Source organism: Piliocolobus tephrosceles, chromosome 3 (genome assembly GCF_002776525.5).
Source record: "Piliocolobus tephrosceles isolate RC106 chromosome 3, ASM277652v3, whole genome shotgun sequence".
Classification (NCBI taxonomy): domain Eukaryota; kingdom Metazoa; phylum Chordata; class Mammalia; order Primates; family Cercopithecidae; genus Piliocolobus; species Piliocolobus tephrosceles.
Window position 1 is genome coordinate 44,281,714 of NC_045436.1, and position 23,596 is coordinate 44,305,309.

General features: G+C 39.2%; 1 protein-coding gene and 1 pseudogene across 4 annotated transcripts in view; one reads left to right on the forward strand and one right to left on the reverse strand.

Annotated features, from left to right (window-relative positions):
* The window catches only part of MMAA (metabolism of cobalamin associated A), a 35,851-nt gene extending 20,582 nt beyond the window's left edge, over positions 1–15,269 (reverse strand). Inside the window, exon 1 of one of the 4 annotated variants that reach the window (XM_023227113.2) lies at positions 14,159–15,269. The gene's annotated coding sequence lies outside the window, so the exon portion shown is untranslated. Of the gene's footprint in view, positions 1–7,405; positions 7,519–10,383; positions 10,410–14,158 lie in introns of those variants that run through there. The other 3 variants (XM_023227119.2, XM_023227129.1, XM_023227116.1) reach the window with 3 other exon arrangements.
* LOC111552732 lies at positions 7,569–9,422 on the forward strand (annotated as a pseudogene).
* Positions 15,270–23,596: the final 8,327 nt, after the last annotated feature.

Genomic DNA, 23,596 nt, shown 5'->3' on the forward strand with positions numbered 1-23,596 from the left:
CACCCTCAAAGGAAGGACATAAGCCTGTCTGGCTTTGCCACTTGCTGACTGCACAGCCCTAGGAATCTGAGTGAACATAAGTGATAGGTAGTAGTTATAGTGGGCCTTTGGTGAAACCCCGTGCTGTGTTGGACTCAGGTCTGACCCAGTGCAGTTACAGTGGTGGTGACCACAGGGCTGCTTGTATAATCCTATCCTCAGCTCCAGGTGGCTCGAAGCAGACAGAGACTTTGTTTGGGAGAAAGAACGGGAAGAGAACAAGAGTCTCTGCCTGGTAATCCAGAGAATTCTTCAGGATCTTATCCAAGATCACCAAGGTGGGCTTGGGGTGCCCCAAAATGCAGATATGGCTTAGATCAGAACACCCAAGCCCTTTCAAATATTTGGAAAGCATTCCCAAGAAGGACAGGTACAAACAAGCCCAGACTGCAAAGACTCCAATCAATACCTAACTCCTTAATGTCCAGACACAGACAAGACCACTCAGGAAAACATGATGTCACCAAATAAACTAAATAAGGCATTCGGGACCAATCCTGGAGAAACAGAGATATGTGATCTTTCAGACAGAGAATTCACAATAGCTGTTTTGAGGAAACTTAAAGAAATTCAAGACACGACTGAGTGTGGTAGCTCACACATGTAATCCCAGCACTTTGGGAGGCTGAGCTGGGCAGATCACTTGAGGTCAGGAGTTCAAGACCAGCCTGGCCAACATAGTGAAACCCTGTCTCTACTAAAAATACAAAAATTAGCCAGGTGTGGTGGTGGGTGCTGTAATCCCAGCTACTTGGGAGGCTGAGATAAGAGAATTACTTGAACCTGGGAGGCAGAGGTTGCAGTGAGCCAAGATCACACCACTGCACTCCAGCCTGGGTGACAGAACAAACTCCATCGCAAAGAAAAAAAAAAGAAAAAGAGAAATTCAAGATACCACAAGTAAGGATTCAGAATTCTATCAATAAATTTAACAAGGAGATTAAATGCAACTGGCATACTGAAGAATGCATCAGAGTCTCTTAAGACAGAATTGATCAAGCAGAAAAAATAACTCGTGAGCTTGGGCCAGGCACGGTGGCTCATACCTGTAATCTCAGCACTTTGGGAGGCCAAGGCATGCAGATCCCTTAAACCCAGTTCAAGACCAGCTGGGCAACATAGCAAAACCCCATCTCTACAAAAAATACAAAAATTAGCTGAGTGTGGTGGCTGTAGTCCCAGTGTCTCAGGAGGCTGAGGAGACAGGATTGCTTGAGATTGGGAAGTAGGGGCTGCAGCAAGCCCTGATCACACCACTACACTCCAGCCTGGGTGACAGAGCAAGACCCCTGTCTCAAAAAAAAAAAAAAGATAAAGAATTAGTGAGCTGAAGACAGGCTATTTGAAAATACACAGTGAGGGAAGACAAAGGAGAAAAGAATAAAAAACAATGACGCAGGCCTCCAGGATCTAGAAAATAGCCTCAAAAGGGCTAATCTAAGAGCTATTGGCCTTCAAGAGTTAAAGAGGAAGTAGAGAAAGAGATAGGTAAAAACTGTATTCAAAGGGATAACAGAGAACTTCCCAAACCTAGGGAAAGATATCAATACTCAAGTACAAGAAGGTTACAGATCACCAAGCAGATTTAATCCAAAGACTACCTCAAGGCACTTAATAATCAAACTCCCAAAGGTCAAGGATAAAGAATGAATCCTAAAAGCAGCACAAGAAAAAGAAGCAAACAACATACAATGGAGCTCCAATATGACTGGCAGCAGCCTTTTCAGTGGAAACTTTATAGGCCAGGAGAGAATGGCATAACCTACTTAAAGTGCTGAAGGGAAAAAAACAAATGTACACTAGAATAGTATATCCAGTGAAAATATCCTCCAAACATGAAGGAGAAATACTTTCCCAGATAAACAAAAGCAGAGAAATTTCATCAACACTAAACCTTTCCTACAAGAAATGCTAAAGAGAACAAACACTTCAGTGAGAAAGAAAAGAACATTAGTGAGCAATAAGAAATCATCTGAAGGTACAAACTCACTGGTAATAGAAAGTAAACAAAAGAATATTGTACCTGTGGTGTCTAAACTACTGTTAAGTATAAGATTAAACAATGAACCAATCAAAAATAATAACTACAATAACTTTTCAAGACAGTATATATGAACAGAAACAACAACATATTAAAAAGCCAGGGATTAAATTAAGGCATAGTCTTTATTAGTTTTCTATTCACTTGTTTATGTAAACAGTGTTAAGTTGTTATCAGCTTAAAATAATGGGTGATAAGATAGTAAGATAGCAAGTCTTATAGTAATCTCAAACCAGAAAACATACAACAGATACACAAAAAATAGAAAGCAAGAAACTAAATCATATCAGCAGAGAAAATCATCATCACTAAAACGAAGACAGGAAAGAAAGAAGGGAAGACCAGAAAACAAATAACAAAATGGCAAGAATAAGTGTTTACTTATTAATAATAACATTGAATGTAAATGGACTAAACTCTCCAGTCAAAAAACATAGAGTGGTGGAATGGATAAAAAATACAAGACCCAATGATATGCTGCCTATAAGAAGTCCACTTCACTTATAAAGACAAACATAGACTGAAAATACAGGGATGGAGAAAGTTATTCCATGCCAATGGAAACCAAAAAAGAACAGAAGTAGTTATAATTGTATCAGACAAATAGATTTCAAGACAAAACCTGTAAGAAGAGACAAGGAAGGTCACTAGATAGTGATAAAGGGGTCAATTCAGCAAGAGGATATAACAATTTTAAATATACATGCACTCAACCTTGGAGCACCCAGATATACAAAGCAAATATTATTAGAGATAATGAGAGAGATAGACCCCAATACAATAATAGCTGGAGACTTCAACACTCCACTTTCAGTACTGGACATATCTTCCAGACAAAAAGTAATAACAAAACATCAGACTTAATCTGCACTACAGACCAAATGGACCTCATAGGTATTTACAGAACATTTCATCCAATGGCTGTGGAAAACACAATCTTCTCTTTGGTACATGGATCATTCTCAAGAATAGACCAAATGTTAGCTCATAAAACAAGTCCTGAAACACTCAAAAAATTGAAATAAGATCAAGCATCTTCTCTAACAATCATTGGACTAAAACTAGAAATCAATAACAAGAGGAATTGTGGAAACTATACAAATATATGGAAATTAAACAATATGTTCCTGAATGAACAGTGGGTCAATGAAAAAATTAAGGACATTGAAAAATGCCTTGAAACAAATAATAATGGAAACACATCATACCAAAACCTATGGGATACAGCAAAAGCAGTACTAAGAGGGAAATTTATAGCTACACGTGCCTACATTAAAAAAGAAGAAAAACTTCTAATAAATAATGCACCTTCAAGAGCAAACTAAACTAAGGAAAAAAGAGAGATGATCTAAATATTAAAAGCAGAGATGAAAAAGGAGACATTACAATTGACACTGCAGAAATCCAGTCTCCTTAGTGCTTATTATGAGCAAGTATATGCCAATAAATTGGAAACATCTAGAAGAAACGGACAAATTTGTAGATGTATATAACCTACCAACGTTGAACAATGAAGGAATCCCAAACCTGAACACACCAATAACAACTAATGAAATTGAAGCTGTAATAAAAAGTCTAATAGAGAAAAGCCTGGGACCTGATGGCTTCACTGCTGAATTCTATCAAACATTAAAAGAACTAATACCAGTCTTACCGAAACTATTCTGAAAAATAGAGGAAAAGGGAATATTTCCAAATTCATTCTATGAGGCCAGTATTACTCTGATACCCAAACCAAAGACATTCCAAAAATAAAAGTAAACTAGAGGCTTGATATGGTGTGGCTCTGTGTCCCCCACCCAAATCTCACCTTGTAGCTCACATAATTCCCATGTGTTATGGGAGGCACCCAGTGGGAAATGACTGAATTATGGGGGTGAGTCTTTCCTGTGACGTTCTCCTGATAGTGAATGAGTCTCAAATGATCTGATGGTTTTACAAACAGGAGTCTCCCTGCACAAGTTCTCTTTCTGCCTGCCACATCCATGTAAGATGTGACTTGCTCCTTCTTGCCTTCCACCATGACTGTGAGGCCTCCCCAGCCGTGTGGAATTGTAAGTCCAATTAAACCTCTTTCTTTTTTAAATTGCTCAGTCTCAGGTATGTCTTTATCAGCAGCATGAAAATGAATACAAGGCTAGTATTCTTTTGAATACTAAATAAAAAAGAATACTATTCTTTTGAATACTGTGGAATACTAGCCTCTAGTATTCTTTTATTTTGGTATATCATTGGTTTTGGTATCAGAATAATACTGGCCTCATAGAATGAATTTTGATGACTACTGAGGCAAAAGTCCTCAATAAAATACTAGCAAACTGAATTCAACAATACATTAAAAAGATCATTAATCATGACCAAGTGGGGTTTATCTCTGGGGTACAAGGGTAGTTCAACATATACAAATCAATCAATGTGATACATCATATCAATTGAATGGAAGACAAAAACCATATGAACATTTCATTTGATGCTGAAAAGGCATCTGACAAAATTCAACATTCCTTCGATGTTTAGATGTCATTTAAATCCACAAGACCAGATTACTAAAAAAGGGATTCAGGATTAAGAGGAAGTGTGACGCCTTTTTCAAAAATGTTAAACACACATTGACACCCTCCCCATACAAACACACACACACACACACACACACACAGAATAACTATATATATTGATGTGTATATAACTTCATCTACAGATGAGTGGTATTATGGTGCTTTTATGTTGCTTTTTGGCTGACCATATTTTTCTGTGTTTTTAAAAACAGCATATGTTACTATGATAGGCAGAATAATGGCCTCCCAAATATGTCCACGCCCAAATCCCTGGAACCTATGAATATGTTATGTTACGTGGCAAATAGGGAATTAAAGTTGCAGATGGAACTAAAGTTGCTAATCAGCTGACAAGGTAAAAAGATTATCTTAGATTATCCAGGTGGACCCAATGTAATCACCAATGTCCTTTAATATGAAAGTGGGAGGTAGAAATGAACAGCAGAGTGACATCATGTGAGGATTCAATCCACTCTTCAGGTCTTTGAAGATGGAGTAAAAGGGTCATGGACCAAGGAATGAGGACAACCTACAGAAGATGGAAAAGGCAAGGAAACTGATTCTCTTCTAGATCCTCCAGGATGGAACAAAGAGCTACTGACACCTTGATTTTACCCCAGTGAGACCTGTGTCAGACTTCTGACCAATAGAACTGTAAGATAATAAATTTGTATTAAGACACTAAGTTTGCGGTAATCTGTTACCGGAGCAATAGGAAACTAATACAGTTCTATGGTAAGAAAAAGTAAGCAAAAAAATCTTTTTTAAAAGATAAAATTCAGAATTTTTAAAATTTAATAAGACATGCCTCATGATTTGATTATTATCTTTGCCGTAACCTGTAACTTGCTTCCTTTTGCATTTAGATTTCTTCCTAACATCAGTCAAATTTGATGAATCCTTAATTTTACCAGTTATTGTGAAGATCAGTGTTACATTCAATGCATTTATATGTCAGTTTCTAAATTAGATATAAAGTCAGCATATATACTAAAAAAAGTAGTAAAAAGAATTATGTGCAAGGTGAAATAAGCAATAATCACATTTTACCTTTTCTTCCATGCACAGATATTTTATCAGAATCATGTTAAATCTGAAGTTCAAAAGTAGTCTGAAATAACATGATATATATGAGACAGTAACCATTTTTGAGCATGGTAAATTTTTTAAACTATATATATGCTACAATAAAAATTAGGTGTCTGTAGTGCATATCCTTCACATTTTTGCTGACAAATGCCTACTCTATTCAAATAGCACCTCCTCAGAGATACATCTTTCCCTACTTTCTCCAGACAGTTAAGTGTTCTATTCAATGCTCCACAGTCTTTTGTTCCCATCTCAAAAATAGTATTTGTCTTCTTGTTTTCTAATTTATCTATTTATAGACCGCTCCCTACCAATTCTCATTGCTCAACTCGACTGAGTCTCCCAGAAAAAGGGCATATTTCTTCAGAAATGAGCACAGTGCCTGGCACATAGTAACCTTCCAATATATTTTTTTTTTTGATTCATGAATATATACTCTTATCTACTCTATGTAAACAATCTACTAAACTATAAAGAAAAGTTTGGGTAACAATCCTAACCTGTGTGACTGAAGGACCTTTACTAAAACGTTTTGCCTTCTAAGTTTTCTGTTTTGAATCAAGGCACCTTTGACATGTAACCAACCTTCCAAACAGAAAAACGTTAAGATAAGTTTGCAAGGAATCAAAATTCAGTAACAAAAGTTTTACTAGATGAAACTATGTCCATTTATAATAATGTAAGCAAATATTCTCTAAATAAATATTCTAGATTGCTTTAACATTTAAAATAGTGGTTTCTTACAACAATTTAATTGCAATCTTTCTCAGAAAATCCACACCAACTGTCTGATAAGCTTATGATTTATACTGTAGGTTTTATCACAATTGGGATTGCAGTTATCTGCCTTCTGATGCCAATGCAAGTCTTAAAAGGCCTTTAAGTGAAAAGAAAGAACCAGAAAAAGGATGATACCATCTTACTGCGTTCTTTTGCCAAAACCAAAAAGCTATCCAGATGTATGTAATTCTGGGTTTGACAGCCTCAAACTTCTTCCCAGGGGACTAATTTTCTTGATTTCCCCCCAACTCTCTGGACCATCTGAATGGCAAGAAGCAGCCGCTACCTTCTACTGAGTGTTTATCTCGTGTGAGGCATCATGCATGCATTTTTTCAGCTAATCCTCACAACAATCCTACAGTGGATGACACCCTATTTTAAAGGGGAGGCTCAACAGCATAAGGCTGATTCACCAAGGCCTCACAACTAGTGGCAGAACTTGGAAAAAACTATGGATTTCACAATACAGATTTATATGGTGTCAACTCTAGAGAAAATAAAATAATCCTGTACATCTGAATATGCCTGATTATGGCTGGCTATTTATCTTTTTAATTATTTATTTTTTGCTTAGGCCAAAATGAAAAATTAGTTACTATTTCCTGTGCTAAGTTTTTATCAGTAGGAGATCTCGATGTATTAGGTGACAGAACAGACCACATTTTAAAATGTTTTTTGCTCCACAGACAATAATTCACTCTTGATAACTAAGTTCATAATATCTTTAACCCCATGAATTTATCCAATCAACCAGATTTTAAAGCAGCCCATAAATTTTTTAAGAGCCAATATAACTCAGCCTTGTATGAGCAGCTTTCTACCTTTATATACTGTCACAGGCAGAACAGACTAATTCCACTAAAATGGCAAAATCATGTAAGTAAAAAGAAAGATTTCCTACCTGCTCATGTAACTCAGCATCTTTTCCTGCTTTCTCATGGAAAGAAATCAAAGAACTGGACAAATAATCAAATCCGCTTTGGGCCCTAGGTTTCGGTGGGGCCATGTGTCAGTCCACCCAAGGTCCCCTCGGATTGCCCAGAGAGGCACTTGGACCTGGAGCTGTGAGCAGAATGAATACCTTCCAAGACCAGAGTGGCAGCTCCAGTAATAGAGAACCCCTTTTGAGGGGTAGTGATGCATGGAGGGACTTGCAGCTTGCTATTGGTGGAGTTACTCCAGGCTGAACAGCAAATTAAAGACAACTTGCAAGAGATCAAAGCTCAGATTCACAGGTGCATAAGCCACCACCTGGAATGTCTTAGAAGCCATGAGGTGTGACTATATGAACAGGTGGACCTCATCTATCAGCTGAAAGAGACACTTCAACAGCAGGCTCAGCAGTTCTACTGGTTATTGGGCCAGTTCAATTGTCTTACTCATCAACTGGAGTGTACCCAAAACAAAGATCTCTGTGTGCCTGTAGAGACTGGGCAGTTTGACCCTTGAGCATGAAGATTCAAATGTCCTACTCTTTGAAGCTGACACAACTGCTCTGTGCCAGACCATCACCACATTTAGGTCTCTCAAAATAATTCAAATTCCTGAGCATTTGATGGCTTATGTTAGTTCCTCAAATATCGGGCCCTTCTTGGAGGAGAGGCTATATCCCAATGCCAGAGCAGAAGTCTGCATCCAGTATTGCAGCTGTCCCTCTCAGCAAATGGCTCCTTGGAAGCAAACCTGCCAGTGGTCATCAGGCTCCTTACACACCCAGCACAAACCCCCAGGACTGGCTCACCAAAAAGCAGACCTTGGAGAACAGTCAGACTTCTTCCAGAGCCTGCAATTTCTTCAGTAATGTCTGGGGAAACCTAAAGGGCTTAGAAAACTGGCTCCTCAAGTCAGCAACAGGAAGTTCCTGAAAAACCAAGTTATCAAAAGTGTAACAGCCATTCCACTACTAGCTCTCCATTGAAATGGAAAAGGTTGAAGATCTAGAGCTTCCTGATCAAGATAAGATGAACCTATCAGATTGGCTAGTGACTCCCCAGGAATCCCATAAGCTGGGGAAGCCCAAGAATGGCAGTCATGAAAGCAATGAGAAGTTTAAGTTCTTGTTTCAGTCCTATAATGTGAATGATTGGCTTGTCAAGACTGACTCCTGTACCAACTGTCAGGAAAAGCAGCCCGAAGGTACGGAGTTGGAAAACGTGAGCAATCTGAAGTGCCTGAATGACCACTTGGAGGCCAAGAAACCATTGTCTACCCCCAGCATGGTTACAGAGGATAGGCTTGTCCAGAACCATCAGGACCCATGTAAGGTAGAGGAGGTAGGCAGAGCCAAAGAGCCCTGCACCAGCTTTGCAGAGTGTGTGTGTGATGAGAACTGTGAGAAGGAGGCTCTGTATAAGTGGCTTCTGAACAAAGAAGGAAAGGATAAAAATGGATGCCCATGGAACCCAAACCCGACCCTGAGAAACATAAAGATTCCCTGAATATGTGACTCTGTCCTTCTAGTAAAGAAGTAATAGAACTAAAGCACCAAAGTCAATGGTTCCTTCTAGAATTGCTGATTCCTTCCAAGTCATAAAGAACAGCGCCTTGCAGGAGTGGCTTATCAGGCCCCCATACAAAGAAGGAAGTCCTAAGGAAGTGCCTAATACTGAAGACAAAGCTGGCAAACAAAAGCTAAAAAGCCCCATGAGCACTTCCTGGTGTACCTTTAACACAGCTGACTGGGTCCTACCAGGAAAGAAGATGGGCAACCTCAGCCAGCTATCCTCTGGAGAAGACAAGTGGCTGCTTCGAAAGAAGGCCTGGGAAGTATTACTTAATTCACCTCTACAGGAGGAATATAACTTCCCCCCAGACCATTATGGCCTCCCTGAAGTTTGTGATCTCTTTGCCTGTATGCAGCTTAAAGTTGGTAAGTTGATAAAAAGAAGTGGTTATATCGAACTCATCTACAGATGTGAAGGAATGGACAAGAGTTGAGCAGCCTTTCCGCTGATTATCACACATCATGAGCTGAGTGACTGAGGCTTGCCAAATCATTGTGTTTCTGGGTCTGACCAGTTAGCTTAGTTCTTCTTCTGCCTAATTTTGAACTAGCAAAGTGAAGTGAATCATCAGATTATGAGTTACTGTTTAAAAGAAAAATGTTGTTTATTGATGCTGAGCTGATTCAGTTCCTTCCTTCTTACAGAAGTGTTAATTCACCCCCACACTAGAAATGCAGCATCTTTGTGGATACATCTTTTTCACAAGCCTCCAAGACTCCTTAGATCAGGTCGTTACAAAAAGTACATCAAAACAGTCTAGTTTTTAAAATGAAATATTTCTGTAATCGAAGTGTATTGATGTATTCTAAAGCTAGTAAACTTCCCTAACGTTTAATTGCCCTATAGATGCTTCTCTAGCTGTGGGTTTTCTTCTGTTAGTGGTCTGAAATAATGATTTTCCTGTTCTATTAACATATAGTGTATTTTGCACAAAAAATTAACTTGGCCAATAATGATTACCAAAATATATATTAATAATCTTGGCAATTTTTGACATTATCAAACATTTTAGATTACATGTTCTACATTCTTCTTCTTCACTTAAAAGAAACTCAGCTACTGCAAATTTTTTCTTTCTTTCTGTAAATGTTATTAAAATATCCAATGAGTTCTTTTAGAAGGGCTCCGTATTATTTCAAGACTAGTTTTAAGGTAGTTCTAGCCTTTTAAAATATTCTACAGACCCGTGGGGCTCAAAAGAACCCCAGTAACAAATAAGCAAATAGGCAAAAGACATGTTGGAAATGTAGTATAGTATTTGAACCATTCACTATCATAGGGATTGTTGGTGCATCCTGGGTAATGGAAGCAGAGCTTGACACCTGGTGCTTTTAACTAGGGATAAAGTCATCCTCTCACTGTAAGCACAGCATACCTGTACCTCCAAGTGACATTTTAGTGAACAGGCCATTTTCAACACTTGTGCCTTGGGGTGTGTTCATTGAAGCTTTATGAAAACTACTGATGTTTTCTTTATCTCCTTAAAGTTATGTCCATGCTTTAAAATGTCTCTGTAGAAGAGAAGTAGGGTTTATAATGTTTTTAAATTCTCTAAGATGTATTTGCTGCTTTCCAGACTTTGAAACTATTAAGCTTCTTAACTGCCTCTTATTGAGATACTTCTGGGGAAACTTCAGGGTCTCACAATGTCATTGCCATACAGTTTCACTACAGTTCTCCGAACCACAGCTGAAAGAGTTTTGTATTATTTTTTAATTCCCTCCCCAGATATCATATAGAACTATTACAATAAAGGTAGTGGGCAAAAAACAATGTAAGGAGCCTTTCCAGTTATCTTAAGTTGCAGCTAACTCTGTAGTTTCTTTTTTGAGGCCAAATACACTGTATTTTACATTGTCAAAATATAATTTACATTAATCACTATGTTAATGAGTATGTAAAACATTATTTTGCATTGATGAATTTTGTATCTGCCTCCATTAAAAGCACAACAGCCATAAAATAATAATAATCCAATCAAAATGTTTCAACTAATTTTCAGGATTCCTAAGAATATGGCTTCATCCTACAATTTGTAAGCTAAGCACTAACAAAATACAAGAGAAATTCCCCAGCTTTACAAGATTCAGTGAGATACCTCAAAGTAGGCTATATCTAGTGTATTAGTCTGATTTCATGCTGCTGATAAAGACATACCTGAGACTGGGTAATTTATACAGGAAAAAGGGTTTAATGGACTTACGGTTCTACATGGCTGAGGAAGCCTCACAATCATGGCAGAGGGCAAGGAGGAGCAAGTCATGTCTTACATGGATGGCAGCAGGCAAAGAGAGAGCTTGTACAGGGAAACTCCTGTTTTTAAAACCATCAGATCTCATGAGACTCATTCACTATCATGAGAAAAGCACAGGAAAAAGACCTGTCCCCATAATTCAATCACCTCCCACCAGGCTCCTCCCATGACACATGGGGATTGTGGGAGTTACAATTCAAGATGAGATTTGGGTAGGGACACAGCCAAACCATATCAGTTATCTTTCTATTTATAGCACAACTATTTGCTCGCAGAATTAATGAATGTATGCCATAATTCTGCATGGGTCAATAACTCCACTGATTACTCAGTTAATTGATGTTTATACAATGTACATTTTTTTCTAGATTTTACAGTAATATATATTTACTTTAAGGACTTTCTTTTTAAACTGATTTCAATATATGGATATTTTCCTTCATTAAAAATTTGCTCAGCAGCAGCAGTCTGACTTGGGATATTTATCTTGAAATTGATCCAATGAATATTCTCAATTTCAATAACTACTCTGGCAAGAAAAAGCATACAGAATTTCCAAAATCAATACAGTAGATCAGTGTCTGCAGCACAGCACAATTCATACAGGCAATGCAGTGTTGTATCATGTGTTTCCATTTCTCAGTGCTAATTGCTTTTGAAGATAAGCTGTCAAATGCCATTAATCTGTTTACCACATTCCACTCCTCCTCTCCCCCGACAGAAGGCTTTATTTTCTCTTTTTCAAATAATTTCAGAAATTTTTGTAGAGCAGGATGACTTCTTAAATAAGCAACTTTTAAATAGGTTTTAAATAGGTCACCGTGAGTGAAGAGTAATAAAGAATGAATACCGAATTCATGAAGGGATTCTCTAAAGTTCTCTGTCCACTTTAACTTTTATCACTTTTCCAGTACGATTCAGATTTCCAAATTTCTACTTTTAGGCTTAAATGTGCTTGTGAAGTCTCTATTTTTCTAAATTCCATCACCATTAAATGTTTTGATACATTCCCACTGCTACCACCCTATTTCAAATCTAGACTTGAGCTAGGAAGCTCTAAGACCAACTATGATACCTGGGTAATTTCTCATATTCTCAAAGTTCCTTCACTTACAAAATGAAAACATTAAGATCTACGTATCAGGGTCGTGGTGAGTATGAATGAGACAGTATGCATGAGACAGCCTGGGACAGGGCCTGGCATCAAGCAGGTGCTAATCGCCTCTAAGAAACGTTCCTCTTTTCTCTCTCCCTCCTCGGTCCTCCTTCCAGACTTCACAGCAAGACTCATCCTGAAAGGTGAATGGGATCTCCTTACCCTCCTACTCAAATTCCTCCAAAAGTTCACCGTACCCTAGGACAGTGGTTCTCAAAGTGTAGTCCCCAGACCAGCAGCACCTCTTGCACTTGCCTTTCCAAACTTCCTCTAAGGAGAGTTTACTTACTATCTTCCAAACCTGCCACTCTCCCAACTCCAAGATTTAATTCATCTTTTACATCCTTCCCCCTCTGTGATCTCTCTCCTATACTACTTAGCTTAAAATCTTTCCTGACAATCCCAGTCTCTAGGACTTTTTCTGGTCTCTAATTCCAATTATTTCTAAATACAAAGAGTCTTCATCTTACAATGGGGTTTGTGTCTGGATAAACCCACTGTAAAGTCAAAAAATCTTTAACTGAACCATTGTGTAAGTGTAGGACTGTACTAAGGTGAAAATCTGCAGAGGTCACAAACTAGTTGCACCTGGCCCACCCAGAGAAGGTGTGGGTTAACTAAATTGGTTGCAAGTAACATTAAAAATCAAGAAAAATTACGCAAAAATACAGATCTTTGGCCTGTGTTGGAGACAATCGGATCTGCGTTTGAAAGACCCACATTCCCATGTGGCAACAATCAGCTAAATGGTAAATGTTTCAAGCATTCACCAGCTCTTTCCATTCTAAATAAAGGTTTTCTTTTGACATCTTCGAATATCTCAAATGGTGATTTACATTTCTTATGGTTATGTAACTTTTCATGCTTGTTTTGTCTCTCCTAATAGGATACAGACCTTAAAGTACCCGTCCCTGTCTTTGACTTTTTAAAAACCTCTTGTTACCCTGAACACAAACCAGTATTTAGTGCAAAATTATTGTAAAAGAATATTCTGAACATTGTAGACAACCGCAAAATGCTGAATAATCCACACAGTTTTTCTGGAAACTTTTGGCTTTCTACCAAGTTGGAAAAGTTTTATTAGTTTATGTTTTCCAAACATATGGATTAGGGTACAACTCTTAAGACAGATAATAAATAAAAATTTTTTATCATATTATTTTGGTTTAGGTTGTCTTTCATTTTCTAATGAGAAATACATATGAAGACAGCATGCCCTCTGCTGAGATTTAGCCCCTGCCCGGCACAGCATGTGACAGAACCTAGATACTGTTTGTAACTTTTAGTTTGAATTCTACTTTTATATCCTGGATTTTATTTCCCGGAAAAGAGTTTTAATTTCACTCTTTGGTAGGAGTCATAGTGGCTTTCTCCGACCCGGCCTCAGGTTAACCATTCACCTGGTTTGGCAGCGACAAAGGATAAGCCACCTTAACAAAGCTGCCTTGCTGTGGCTCAAAGATAACCTGAGAAACCTAACCAAAATGAGAATTTTAAAACACTGTTTACGTGTTAAACCTTCTATTTGAACCCATTTGCCGATTCCTGCCTGTCCACACATATCCGCACCCCTAACATCAGTATCAGGAGAATATTCGATAATACTCTCCTTTTCCTTCCCCCACCCCAAATCCTCCAGGGGGCGCCCCGGAGGACCGCGCTGGCCCCCCGGCGGGAGGGCGGCCATAGGCGGGAGCCCAGGCCCGACTCCCTAACGCCGCGCGCACTCCCCATACTCACCCACCCGAAGTCACGGAAGTGCCGCCTGACCCCGCCCCTTCCGCCGGATCCTCCCACGCAGAAGCAGCGCCGACTGCAGGCGCGTGGGGCCCGGAGATCGCCTGGGGCCGGGTGGCGGCGCGGGGCATGGCCAGGGTCCCCGCGGACGTGGCCGCGCAATTCCGGCGTGTGGCGGAGAGCGCGTGAGCGTGAAGGCTTCCCAGCTTGCGGCAGGCTGCGGAAGCTCTGCGCCGGGAAGTTCTCTGGCGGGGGAGGGGAGGGCGGTTTAAGGCCTTTAGGGTAGGTTTTGCCCTTTTTAAGATCCACGTGGAATCTTTCGCCTCCGAAGTTCGAGGGTAACTTTCGTTCCCTCCCGGCCTTCGCGACGGAGTCGGACGGAGGCCGAGTCCTGCTCTCAGCCCCAGCAGCCTGGGGCCGGGACCCCCGGAGCCCCTTCTTCCACTCTTTGGAAACTTGTAATATGGGATGAGGGAGAGACGCGTTACGTTTTACAGACCGGTGAATTTAAAGACATTCAAGCTTCTCATAGTGATTTGAAGAAATGCTCAGCGTTCGGCGGAAATAGAGTTTTACGTTTTTAAACCATGGCATGGTTTTTAAAGGTTGAAGTTCCCACAATTTTTTTCTCTTGAAAGGCACCCATTCGTTTTGATTAGTATTTCTTAACATGCACCCAAAGCCAGGACTCCGGCCTCACTGCTGCAGGGATGTCCACGGGAAATCCCCAGGGGGGAAAGGCACAAGCCTGAAATGGCATAATATTTGCTACCTCACTGCGTGGGCTGGGTGGTAACTGATTTTTTAAAAACCTCTTAGATGACGTAATAAGTAGTAAAGCCGTTGTATGCTATTCTAGAATTTTTGAGAAAAACGTGATCACCCAAATGTTTGCCATAATGTGATAAAGATCCATAGGCAGCAGCCAGAATCGAATTATGACAAGTAGGTATGGTTATAAATGGGGGCCATGCGGTATAATTAGTATATGGAATCAAGATGTCAGTCCTCACACAGAATTTGTGTAATGACATGCATTTGGGAGGCTTCAGGCCTTTTCAGCTATTAGATACAGGTTGATTCTTACTGAATATAGAATAATAAAAAATGAATTACTGGTCTCACCATTTTCATTATTACTATTTGGACTAAAAGACTACCACTTTTACTCCAAAGAGTGATTGTAGACTCAATAGTCAATGACAGAAAATTAAGCACAAGTCTAAATGAAGCCGAGGATCTAGTGGAGAGAACATAGAATCAGACCTTTCAAATCTCAGTTATTGAACACAAACAGAATGACAGTTCTTGAGACGTTTTACTTTCTTTCTTTAAACTTGGCGTTGCTCATCTGAACAATTGTTTTGATAAGGGTTACGTTTCATGAAAGCCCAGTTTGTGCTACCTTAGAAGAAGTTTGTTAATTTTAAAATTGAGTTAATCCTTAACCTGCTTTTCATTCTACAAACTCTAAAACACTTTCATGTATGTCACTTTTTTATTCAGAAGTTTTCTAAACAGTACAGCTTGGGAAACACATTTCCATGGAACTTTAGTCTCTTGCAAAATGTTAATAGATGCTTCATGGGAAAAAAGTTGCTAGCATTACCAATACCGGCGAAAATATGAACCTGTCATTATGAGGCTATGGGAAATACACCTACGTAACACTCTTGCCAAAAATGTTTAACCTGCATCTGATTGTGAGGAAACACTCGGATAAATTCAGAATGTGATTTGTTTGGACCTTTCAATAAGGTTAATGTGGAAGACAATAAAAAAAGGCAGGAGGACTGACCTACATTAAAGACAGCTGTCAACTAGATAGCCTTAAGGATTTAAAAAATTTGAACCTGGGCCGGGCGCAGTGACTTACGCTTGGAATCTCAGCACTTTGGGAAGCGGAGGCGGGTGGATCACGAGGTCAAGAGATCAAAACCACCCTGGCCAACATGGTGAAACCCTATCTCTACTAAAAATACAAAAATGAGCTGGGCGTGGTGGCACGTGCCTGTACTACAGTAGCCTGTAGTCCTAGCTACTCCGAAGGCTGAGGCAGGAGAATCACCTGAACCTGGGAGGCAGAGGTTGCAGTGAGCCAAGATTGGGCCACTGCACTCTAGCCTGGCGACAGACAGAGACTCCAGTCTCAACAAAACAAAACAAAAAAACGGTTGTTTCAGGTGAATAGTACATGAATGTTCTTTTAACTCCTCTATAGATTTGAAAATTTTCAAAATAAATAGTTGAGGACAAATTGTAGCTAGCAATGCTGGAAACCCATTTCTGCCTCCCAGCAGGTGGCAGCAAATTAATACTCCATAAGATACAGGAAAATCATTGCAATTTCCTTGTGTTGGTAAATGTTTTGGATGTTGCAGACTGGCTTTTTTTAGGGATAGGAGCCAAAAGAATATTGTTGCCAGATTATGGATGTTTATGTTAATTTATCAACTAGTTGGGAAAGTACTTATTGTTGTTCTTCATTGCTCATCTCTCACAGAACCAAAAGTATATTTGTAAGCTCTTTTATTGGAATAACAGTCAAGCTCATGTTACTTCATAAACACTCTCCATAACCATTAATTGGCTAATATCCATCAATACAACATTTCAAAGTTTATGAAATACAACTAAATTATTCTCAGAGGGAAATTTATAGTTTTTTCATGCCTTTGTTAGAAGAAAAAAAATCAGTGATCCAAGTCAGGATCAGCAAACTGTGGCCTACAGGCCAAGTCCAGTGCATAGTCTTCTTTTGTACAGCCTACAAAACTCTAGAAAAACTCATTTTAAAAACAGACAAATTACCAGTATCTGGAATGAAAGAACACTAAAGATTCTACAGACATTAAAACATGGGTCTGAACCAGAGGGTTTTTTCCCCCCAAGGAACAATTGGCAATGTCCAGAGACATTTTTGGTTGTCACAGTTGGAGAGTCTGCTATCAGAAGACAGAGGCCAGGGAAACAGCTGAATATTCTGCAATGCACAGGACAGTCCCCCACAGCAATTTGCTGGCCTGCAACGTCGATAGTGCTGAGATTGAAAAATTCTAATTAAAACCATAAAATAATATTATAAACAAATTTATACCAATAAAATCTGATAACTTAGAATAAAAAGTTTTTGGGCCCAGGCATGGTGGCTCATACCTGTAATCCCAGCACTTTGGGAGGCCGAGGCGGGTGGATCACTTGAGGTCAGGAGTTTGAGACCAGCCAGGCCAACTTGGAGAAACCCCGTCTCTACAAAAATAGAAAAATTAGCCGGGTGTGGTGGCATGCACCTGTAATCCCAGCTACTTGGTAGGCTGAGGCAGGAGAATCGCTTGAACCTGGAGGCAGAAGTTGTAGTGAGTTGAGCGTGCACCACTGCACTCCAGCCTGGATGATGGTGAGACTCTGTCTCAAGAAAAAAAGTTTTTTTGGGAAAAAAAAAAAAACAAAAAAAAAACATCAAAACACTGAAGAAGAAATAGAAAATCTGAGTACTTGCATATTTGTTACAGAATTTGAATTCATAATTTAAAATTACAAAGAAAACCATCCCCGTTAGTGAATTCTATCCAGCATTTAAATAACACACAATGTCAATTTTATATAAACTCAGAGAATAGAGGAGGAAGGAGTAACAGCAGAGCCTTTGGAAAAATCTAACAGACATTAGAGAAAGAAACAAACTAATATTACTCACTAATACAGATGCAAAATTCCTATAGAAAATACTAGCAAATTGAACCCAGAAAAAAATAAAATACAGTGGCCAATTGTGGTTTATCCAGAATGCAAGATTTGCCCAACATTAATAAACAGTAATTTACAACATTAATAAAGGAGAAAATCTTAATAATGGCAGAAAAAGCATTTGACATAATTTATTGCCAACTCATGATAACAATCACAAAACTAGAAATAAAAGAGAACTTTATAAAGGACATCTGTGAAAGATCAATAGCTATTATGCTTAATGGTGAAATATCCAATCCTAGGATTGGGAACGAGGTAAAGCTGGCGGCTCTCATCACTTCTATTCAGCTTTGTATCAGAAATTCTAGACAGTACAATAAATAATTAAAATAATAAAAGATAAATATTAGAAAACTGCAAAACTATCTGTTCACAGTGGTCTATGTAGAAAATCTGTTTTTCAAAGCTACTAAATAAATTGTATTTTGTAGACTATCCATGTGGAAAATCTTCAACATCTACTGGATGTTGAAGTCATGGGGTAAAAGCTCAGTATATATAAAAAAATACTTTATATACTAGTAAGCAGCAATTGGAAAATGACATGTTAAAATATGCCATTTATAATAGTACAGATAATCCCTGACTTAGGAGAGTTTGACTTACGATTTTTTTTTACTTTTTAATGATGTGAAAGTGATAGACATTCAGAATGCTCCTCAGGTTACAATGGGGTTACATTCAGATAAACCCATTGTAAGTAGAAAATATTAAGTTGAAACCCCACTACAATTTACAGTATTTTCCATTTAGGATGGGTTTATTCAGACATAACCTCATCATAAGTTGAGGAGCATCCGTATTATAAATACCTAGGAATACGTTTAGTGAAAGACATGCAAGAGCTATACTCTAAAGTGACAAAACATTGCTTAAATGAAAGAGCTAAATAAATGGAGAGATGTGCCATATTTATGCATACTGAACATGTGCCAAGAAAGACCATATTCTGGGTTATAAATCTCAATTTATAAGGATGAAAATCATACAAAGTATTGTTCTCCAACTACAATGGAATTAGAAGTCAACAATAGGTCTTTGGAAATCTCCAAACCTCAATAATCAGAGGCACAGATTTTCCAGACTGCTGGCCTCAAAAGTTCAGACTGACACTGAAAACATTCTTCTCTGCACAGCCAAGCCAATTGATTCACATGGGAAATAATTATGGACATATTGCCACATTCTAACCAACTGCACTAACCTGGCACTGCCCTGAGATTGGGGTATGCTGGAAGCAACTGCAGACGGCTGTATACTTTATTGTACTAAAACAGAGTTACAGCATATTTAAAATTCATGAAATTGTTCCCATTTCTTGCTTTCCTTCCCTCACAGTCTGAAAATACTGATGAAAAATCTGGGAACAAGATTCTGGGTGTAGTTGACAAAACAGAAAATCTGTTCCTGGACAGCTTTTGATGAATTTAATAAGTACAGAGATAATGAACATAGACTACATTTACATAATGGCATAACAAAAATTCATTGAACAATGCTAACTATCTGGGGGAAACTACAGTTTGGAAACTGAATGTAAGATTGTGGTTCTGGCAAGATTACTCATTCTATTTAATGATTACACATGGTGTTGAAGGGGATGGGGGAATAGTCCATTTTGTGCTGCTATAACAGAATACCTGAGACTGGGTAATTTATAAAGATTAAAATAAACATTTACTTCTTAGAGTTCTGGGGGCTGAGAAGTGCAAGGTTGAGGGGCTCACATCTGGTGAGGGACTTAATGCTGTGTCATTTCATGGCAGAAAAATGGAAGGGTAAGAGAGGGGAAGGGGGGGGTGGGGAGGGGACTGGCTTCATCCTTTTATGTGGAACTCACTCCTGTGACAACCAGTTCATTCCTGTGAAATGGCATTAATCAGTGTCTGCGGGCAGAGGCCTCATTACTTAATCACCTCTCAACACTGTTTCATTGGGGATCAGGCCTCTAACATGTGAACTTCAGGGGACACATTCAAACCATAGCATTCCACCCCTAGCCTTCAAACCTTATGACTTCTCACCATGCAAAATACATTCATTCTATCCCAATTGTCCTAAAAGTCTTGCTCTACATCAGTTCAAAAGTCCAAAGACCAAAGTCTCATGTAAATTAGATATGGGTGAGATTCAAGGCACAATTCATCCTAAGGCAAATTCCTTTCCAGTTGTGAGCCTGTGAAATTTAACAAGTTATCTACTTTATATATCTATATATATAAATATATATATGTATATGTTGGGACAGCATAGGATAGACATTCCCATTCCAAAAGGGAAAAACAGGCAAGAAGAAAGTAACGGGACCCAAGCAAGTATAAAATCCAATAAGAAAAATGAGTTTTAAAGCTGGAGAATAATCTCTTTTGACTCCATATCCCATATCCTGGGCACACCAGGATGGGGCAGCGTCCCCAAGGCCTCACGCAGCTCCATTCCTACCGCTTTGGTGGACTGTCCACCCAGCAGTGCTCAGATCGAAATTTCATGCCTCCAGCTTTCCCAGATTGAGTTGCATGCTGGTAGCCCTACAGTTTTGTGGTCTTGGGAGCTGCCCCACTCTCAAGACCACTAGGCATTGACCTACTGGGCTGTCCATATTCTTTGAAATCTAGGTGGAAGTCACCATGGCCCCACAGCTCTTGCATTCTGGACACCTGCAGAATCAGCACCACATGATGCCACCAAGGCTTACCGCTTGTGTCCTCTGGAATGGCAGCCTGAGCCACAGCCAGACCTGTTGAACCACTGCTGGGGTGACAGGATTACTGCACTGGCGTACAGGGAGCAGAGTCTGGAAGTGGTCCTGGGCAGCAAGCCCATGTTGGGCACCCTGGGTCGTCCACCACAAAACCATTCTGTTCTAGAGGTCTGGGCCTGTGATGGAAGGGGAGCCTCAAAGATGTCTGAAATTCCTTTCAGGTCATGCTCCACGGTCTTGATGAATATCACCTGGTTTCCTTCTAGCCAGATGATATTTGGCTCTTTAGCAGATAGTGGCTTGGCCATATCTTTGGTTTGCTGTCCTAAAGATACCATTTTACTTGTGATCTGAGAAACCAAAATAGATGCCCCTTTATCAACTAAGACAGACCCCAAGGTTAAAGAAACAGATACTACCTATGGTTTGAGGGTTCAGTGCTCAGCTGACATGACAACTTCTAAATTCCTATGGCTATAAGGAAAAACACACTCTTACTAAACTCCATAACAATAGGAGCTATCAGGTAAATTATCAAGAGCCCTCATCAACTGATTTCAACCCAGACTACTTCAACTCTGATTGGACAGAAGACCTACCCTATAAACACACTTTCCTAATAAGTAACTATAGACCTTAAGCTAGTTTCAGCAAGCTTATAGAGACTATGCACAGTCTTCGTATCCTACAGTTCACCTTTTAACGTGGAGCCAAATTTCACCTCATTTTAATGCCAAAATCCTACCCCAAAGTGAACATGGGATATACGTTACATATATGCCTGCCCATTGCGCATGCTGTCAACTCTCCACATAAATATGTATAGCTTTTCCCCAAATCTGCTGACTATGTATGACTGTACAGGCCCTTTGAGGCATAAGGGCCAACCTGCCCTTTTCATCTTCAAAGAAGAGCACCTGCAGCACGTGCCAGAGACTCTTCTCAGTTTGCAAACTGCTGTTGCCAATAAAGCTCTCCTTTCTATCATTTAGGCATTCTGGTGGTCTTTTGGACAACACACTCTCCATGCCCAGGCTGCAAATTTTCCAAATCTTTCTGCTCTGCTTCCCTTTCAGTATAAATTCTAAATCACTCTCTCTCTCTCTCTCTCTGTAGCTTTCATATCTTACATTTTATCTTATTTTGCTGTATGCAGTTAAACATATCCATGCAACTCCTTCAATAATTTGCTGCTTAGAAAATTCTTCCACCAGATATTTTAGTTCACTTCTTTTAAGTTCTGTATTCCACAAAGTCCTAGGAAATGGATACAGTTCCACCACAATTTTCTGCAAAACACGAATAGCTTTTAATCCGGTTTCCAATGCATTTTTCTTATTTCCATCTGAGACTTCATCAGAATGGCCTTTACTGTCCATATTTCTACCAGCCTTCTGGTCATGACCACTTAAATAATCCTTAAGAAGATTAGGCTCTCCTCACAGCTCTTGTCTTCTCACCAGAATTGCCCAATGCTCCATTCATAGCAGTGGAGGCTTGTCTATTTCCTCCTCCAAATTCTTCCAGCCTCTATTTGTTACCCAATTCCAAAGCCACATCTACATTTTCAGGTATTTGTTATAGCAACAGCCCCACTCCTCAGCACCAGTTTTATGTCTTAGTCTGTTTTGTACTTCTATAACAGAGTGCCACAGACTAGGTAATTTATAAAGAAGAGAAATTATTTCGTACAGTTCTGAAGGCTGGGAAATCCAAAATCAAGGGAACCACACCTGGTGAGGCCTTCTTGCTCCATCATTCCATGGTGGAAGGCAGGAGGGCAAGAGAGGTAAAGAGTAGGCAAAGGCGAAGAGCAGGGAAGGGGGCTGAACTTATCCTTTTATCAGGAACTCACTCCCATGACAATTAACGCACTCCTGCAATAATGGCTCCATTAATCCCTTAATGAGAGTAGAGCCGTCAGGACCCAGTCACCTCTCAAAAATTTAACTTCTCAGCACCTTTGCATTGGAAATGAAGCCTCCAACACATTAACATTGGGGAACACATTCAAATCATAGCAACCCTGCCTGCTTTCTTCTACTCTGTTATTCTGATAAAATAATTAGAATTTGTTTTATTTATTTATTTATTTATTTATTTATTTATTTATTTATTTATTTATTTATTTAACTTTGAGACGGAGTCTCGCTCTGTCGCCCGGGCTGGAGTGCAGTGGCCGGATCTCAGCTCACTGCAAGCTCCGCCTCCCGGGTTCACGCCATTCTGACTCAGCCTCCGGAGTACCTGGGACTACAGGCGCCCGCCACCTCGCCGGGCTAGTTTTTTTGTATTTTTTAGTAGAGACGGGGTTTCACCTTGTTAGCCAGGATGTTCTCGATCTCCTGACCTCGTGATCCACCCGTCTTGGCCTCCCAAAGTGAGAATTTATGTTTTAATAGAAAGATTTCCAACATATAGATCTGTCCCACATGTGTCTCTTTCAAGGATTTATAAAATTAAACATTTCTCTTTCAATAGCTCATTGAGAGGATTCGGGACTATAAATCATTTTTAATTTTAAAAAGTATTTTTGACCCTTAAAAGGGTTTTAAGTTACTCATCCTCACAATTATTTATTTTGACTGTCAGTTATGCTTAATATAACCAGATTAATTTTCAAATTTCACTTGGTAAGTACAGTTCATAGACCTTTCTTTCCAGAAGTTGCCTTTTTAAAAAATAACTTTTATTTAAATGTTTTTTCAATCTTTATATTTCACAGTTTTTAACTTCATGTTACTTCTAATCATTCTGAAAATAATTATTCCATGTTGGTATAATTTTCTAAACTCACAAGGGAAGTCTTCTGATACTTTCTTTTCTTGGTTTGACCATAAAAGGAAAATGAAATGTGATGGCATGGTAACAACCAATCACAGCTGATATTATTAAACTATTTTATGGCCAGTGTCAGCATCCCTGTGAGATAGATGCTACTGGTATCCCATTTTACATACGGGGAAACTGAGACTCAGGGAAATTAACCA